The 6,339-nt window shown below is 26.0% G+C and overlaps 1 long non-coding RNA gene across 1 annotated transcript; it reads left to right on the top strand.

Moving 5' to 3' along the window:
* LOC110264727 lies at positions 1,184-2,107 on the top strand. The gene is made up of 2 exons (XR_002350899.1): positions 1,184-1,604; positions 1,731-2,107. It is a non-coding gene; the product is annotated as an uncharacterized LOC110264727 (long non-coding RNA).

Raw genomic sequence — 6,339 nt, 5'->3', positions numbered from 1 at the left:
GTGTCATTAGTACTCTTTAATTTAGTATCATTTATATAAATAAAAAATAATAAAAGTATCATAAAAATTAATAAAAATAAAAATTTATATCAACAATAGTTGTCATATAAATAAAAAAAAACAATAAAAATATAACAATAAAAAATTAAAAAAATAACATCAGAATACTAAAAAATAATATGAAAAATATTTATCATATAAATAAAAAATATAATAAAAATATAAAATCAAAATATGAAAGAAAGAATTAAAAATAATAAAAAAAAATTAAAATCTTTATCTTAGCAGCGATGAAAATAAATCTAAAAAAAAACTATAAGGAAGAACATACAGAGAAGTAATGGTGAAATGAGGAAGAACACACAGAGAACTAATGGTGAAATGATGTGGTTATGTGTATCCTTTTTATAGATGAAATGAAGGGTACAGTTGGTAGATATGGAATAAATTCCTTACCTAATTCCTCCAACGGTAATTAATTTTCTTAACGTGAACGCAGAAGCTTGAATTTGTAGCTTCACATGAACGTACGTTCAGAGGTGAAAGCACTTCTGGGTTAAGGGTTCCAAAAAATTGTCAAACATAATATTGGAACGTTCAAGACGCTCAAACGTACTTTTCTATTCCTCAACGTGATCCCCAAACACACCCTAGGTCTCTTCCTTTTTTGTAGATAGGAGAGTCCTAATGAATGTGTTTAGAGATATACAAGAATTAACTATAGAAAAAATTTAAAATATATCGATATATTGGTATTTCAACCTCCTTTCTGGAGAGTCTTAATGAAAGTGTTTAGAGATATAGAAGAATTAAAGTATATCAATATATTGGTATAACTATTGATTTTAATTATAAAAAAATATATATAATGTATAATTAAGATATATATAATGTATAATTAAAATCAATAATTAAAATTTATTAAAAATATTATTGTATTAATATACTTAAAAGCTTTTTTTAAATATATATCAAGAATTTATTTGTTATAAATTTAAAATTTGTTTAAGAATTTGTTATCAGCTAATAATTTAAAATGATATTTGAATTTTTGATATTTATTTAGGTGGACGAGTACATAAACCTCTCAAGTGATCCAAAATAATTTTTATACACATTAAAAAATAAAAATTGATTATAGTGACTTGTAAATACTAATTTATGACTGAACTAAGTTACAACAACTAAATACATCCAATATTTGTGGCTGAGGCTTGTGCTAATGGCAAATATAATTGCCTCCTAAAACTGCCACATGGATTTGAATCTCGGTGAAACAGAGTATGTAATGTGTCTGACTAGGGTGTGTCACTGTGTTGTATTGACAAAAAAAAAGTTACATCCAATATTTGAAGTATATGTTTCATAACGCATAAAATTTCCCGAAACGTCAGAAAATCAATTTTCCCAACACCAAACAAATAAATAACAAAACAGGAAAGGAAAAAAAAATCCCAAAACGTTGCGCTGATTCTGCAGCAGCAATAGAGGAACTCTTCGTAGCTATACTTTCGATGCTTCTGGTTGTAGCACTGATTCCACTGTACTTATGGAAACGCAGCCAGGATTCTCAACCACATCCTCACGCCGATGAACCGGTCCAGGTGCTCCACTCTTTCTATTCTCTTTTCATTTTTTCCTCTACAATCCAAAACCCTAGAATCGATAAAATTTAGCTTTTGAAAATAGAAGTGGATTGCTTAGATTAACTGTAATAACGAAATCCTCAGGCTCCCCGGAGAGAAGCGGTGGTGCGCCCAGCCGGAAACCGCCGAATGCGTCGGAGACCTGCTGCATCTGGAGCTAGCACTCGACAGCTACGCCTGCAACTGCCGAAGGTTTGTTGTACATTTGGATCGAGCTGATTCATTTTTACTTGCGTTTGGGCGTATTTCTTTGCATTTGAATGCAATTATTTTGTAAATTAAAATTCTAGGAGATGTAATTCGAATTAGAATGGAGAATTAGGGTGTTTGTCATTAGGCTGTTAGTATGTGATGTGAAGACTTGATGTGTACACCGATATAAGAATATTTAGTCAAATATGTTAACTTATTTTTTAAATTTCAGGTAATAACGTGAGAATGTTAATTTAATATTATTTTTATACCGTACTCTCAATAATTTTATTTTTATAAGACTTTTTTGGGCATCCAACATTCATAATTTTATTAATACTTATGAATAATTTTTTTTAATTTATCTTTTTTAATGAGATCAATTAATCTATATTATAAAAAAAGTTACAATAAAATATAATATATGAGAATTATAATTATAAATTTTACATCGTCGAATAAAAAATAAAAAATTTCAACCGAAACAAAAATAAAATATAATAAAATATAAAACGAGAACTTACGTAAATAAAAAATGATAAAAAAATTTATATGAACTATATCAAATAAAAAAATAAAATAAACTTCGCATAAGATATAAACACAGTGCATAAAAGAAAAAAAAATAGAATTCATATGAACAAGAAATAATAAGAATACCATTAAAAAAAGTAATAACATACCTGAGGGCTGAGGGATTAGAACACTGAAAAAACAATATAAAAAAAAGTCAATGATAAAAATAAGTAAAAAATAAAAAAGAACAAAGTCAAATAAAAATAAAAAAAAAGACACTTTACATATTAAACATAAAGAACCGTAAATAATAAAAAAATTCATATGAACTAAAAAACAATAAGAAATAAAAATATAAAAGAGAGTACTATATATTTTATAATATTAAACAAAAAAATTATTTTATAATTTATTTTAGTGTCGTTAGTACTCTTTAATCTAGTGTCATTTTGGACTATAAATTTTTATTATTTATGACTCTTTTGTTACTTATAATTAGTATATAATAAAAACAAAAATAAAGTACAATAAAAACAAAAAACAAAAACAAAAAAAATTCATACAAATATAATATATAATAATCACAACCAACAACATATATTATATGAACAAAAAAATTATAATAAAAATTAAATAAAATTCATATAAATAAAATTAAATAAAAAATAAAAAATTTTATGCACAAAATAAATATAGTACAATAAAAGATAAAAAAATAATTTATATAAACAAAAAATAATAAAAATATCATAAAAATTAATAAAAATAAAAATTTATATCAACAATAGTTGTCATATAAATAAAAAAATACAATAAAAATATAACAATAAAAAATTAAAAAAATAACATCAGGATACTAAAAAAATGATATGAAAAATATTTATCATATGAATAAAAAATACAATAAAAAATATAAAAATCAAAATATGAAAGAAAGAACTAAAAATAATAAAAAAAATTAAAATCTTTACCTTGACAGTGATAAAAATAAATCTGGAAAAAAAATTTGAAACAAAAAACATACAGAGAAGAACATATAGAGAGTGTGAAATTATGTGGTTATGTGCATCCTTTTTATAGAAGAAATGAAGGGTACAGTTGGTAGATATGGAATAAATTTCTTATCTAATTCCTCCAATGGTAATTTTTAGCTTCACGTGAACGCACGTTCAAAGGTGAAAGCACTTCTGGGTTAAGAGTTCTAAGTGTGTGTTTGGATTACAGTTTGCAAACGGGAGTTTGCATAAAATTAATTTTGCAAAATTGATTTTGATGAAAAATAAGTTTGTGTTAACGTGATTTATGTTTGGCAATCTTTATATCAAAATTGATTATAGTAAAATAAATGTTGTTTCTTTAATTTAGTATTATTTTGGACTATAATCCATTTCCTTTATTGTATCAACTATTTTTCATTATCTATGACTCTATTGTATTCATACACAACATAAATACAATGCAGTAAAGGAGGATAGAAAAAAAAAGAATTCATATGAACAAATAATAATAAAAATATCTAAAAATTAGAGCATAATAAAAAAAATCAACAACATTTGTCAATGAATAAAAAAAATATAATAAAATAAATAAAAATCACATGAACAAAGTCAAACAAAAATAAAAAAATTTCATAAAAAATATACATATAAAAAATAATATAGTAAATGATAAAAAAATTCATATAAAAATATAACATGAGAAATTAGAATACTACACAAATAATATAAAAATATTTATCCTATAAATATAAAATACAATAAAAAATATAAAAATTAAAATATGAAAGTGAGTACTAAAAATAATAAAAAAATTAAAATATTCACTTTGCTAGTGATTGAAACAAATTTGAACTATTTTGATGAAAAAAAATTGGAACTAAGAACAAGTAGGAAGAACTATAGAAAACTGTGATGGTAATAGTTACTAGTATCCTTTGTATAGAAGAAAATGAAGAATATGATTGGTAAAAAAGAAATAAAATTTTCACCTAATTTTCTAAGATAATCAGCCACCATGAACGTGAAACGCAGAAGCTACAAATTTTAGCTTCTCCTGAACGTACATTTAAAGGCAGAATCACTTCTGCGTTCAGAAGAATAAAAGTTGCCAAACATAAAAGTGAAACTTTTAAGAGACTCAAACGTGCTTCTTTCCTCCTCAACGCGTTTGCCAAACACACCCTAAAAAGTTGCCAAACATGATAATGGGACGTTTAAGACACTTAAACGGACTTTTTTATTCTCCAACGTGAACCCCAAACACACCCTTAAACATAAACCTACACCAGACCCTACTTATACCTCGACCCAACCTGTTGCGGGTCGGATTACCCACCTACTTAAATGCGTGGGATCAGATTGAATAGCATCGAATGAGGTTAGTATTATCAACCTTAGAGAAGAATGCTCCTACCACAGAGAAGAATAAAGAGAATTTCGTAAATGTGAATGTTAGTATGGTGGAAAGGGCAAAAATTGAGAACATGAAGGAGGCGGTGGTATTGGTGGTGGTAGTCCGGAACAAAATTTGGATGAGGAAGGATTTAGATAATGGTAGTGGAGGGTTGTGATTGGAATAGGAAAATGGATCTTCTCCATTTTTTTAAATACTTAAAAGAATAAAATTTTTCACTTTTAATTTTATAAGTGGGACCAAAATTAAATAGGAGAGAAAGAGCAATAAAAAGTGAGATCTTACATTGAATACTATCCAGTTTTTTTTCCACTGGAAAGGATTCATTCCCATTGAAATAGTAGTGATGAAAAATTAGAGATTAGAAATTAACAATGAGGTAAGTTAGGTCAAGAGGAATAGTTTGAAAATTTTAAATTATTTTTTAGTATTTGAATAATATTATTAAAAAAAGTTAATTTTTCATTTAAAGTTGATTAGATCGATGTTTCATTATTTTTTTCACTTTAAAAAAATTTGACCACCCTAAACTTTTGATAACAACCCTTGTGATTTTGTTTTTGGACCTCAACCGTGTGTGTTTATATGTCTAAGTTGACTTGAAGACCAATTAAACTCTTAAAATAGTTTGCCGAAGAGTCTTAGCTCAAATGGCGCGTTTCACCTCCTCCCCACTACTAAAGTCTAGAGTTTAAATTCTAGAGGATGCATTTGAGAGAAAAAATATAATAAATGTGTGGAGTATGTGAAATATGTGGATGTATTGTGTATTTAAGATTGAAGATTATCTAATCTATTAGAGTACTTAAAATTGAGCTGTCCAATTTACTGACAAAAAAAAAAAACTCTTAAGATAGTTTAAACCTGAATTTAATTTTTATAAAGTCATACCAAACTAAACAGTAAACACAGAAGCGCCGCTTCAATAATTAACTTATAACCAGGACAAAAACAAAATAAGAAAATATTATGAAGATAGCAAATCCAAGGCCCACTCTATTGGATTTCATGAGTGGTATAGTTCAGAACAACACATCAAATTTGAAGCCCATATATCATTGAACTTCTTAGCAATATTGGCCTTAATTCCATTCATGGTCAACCCTCATTCATGGTGGAAAAGGAACAATTTGGGGACTTAATTAATTGACCGATAATAAAGATTGATTTCCTTTTGAAATAAGCAAAACGAGACCAGTTCAACGACAAACCTTCAGTTAAAGGTCTATGATAGTAATAATTATTCATTTATTTATTTATTTTTAAAATAATAGTAACATTTTACTTACAAAATTTATGATATAATTCCCTCTTCCTTATTTATCAGCATAATTAAGTAGCACAAATTTCATACATTTTTACGAATCATAAAAAAATTAGGCTGATTCTTTCTTGAAACCTTAATTAAGAACATCAAAACACTAAATTGACAAAATTTGGAAAGAAATACAAATGCATTAGTGTCTTTTTGTTAGTAAAGCTAAAATTCTTCTATCCAAAGTCAAAGTCAAAATTAAAAAAAAGGATAAAAGTACAGTTAAAAAAGTTAAAAATTTTATATGTATTCTAAAGA

The sequence above is a fragment of the Arachis ipaensis genome, chromosome B07 (genome assembly GCF_000816755.2).
Source record: "Arachis ipaensis cultivar K30076 chromosome B07, Araip1.1, whole genome shotgun sequence".
Lineage (NCBI taxonomy): Eukaryota > Viridiplantae > Streptophyta > Magnoliopsida > Fabales > Fabaceae > Arachis > Arachis ipaensis.
Note: the sequence above shows the minus strand (reverse complement) of the source record. Positions and strands in the feature narration are given on the sequence as shown.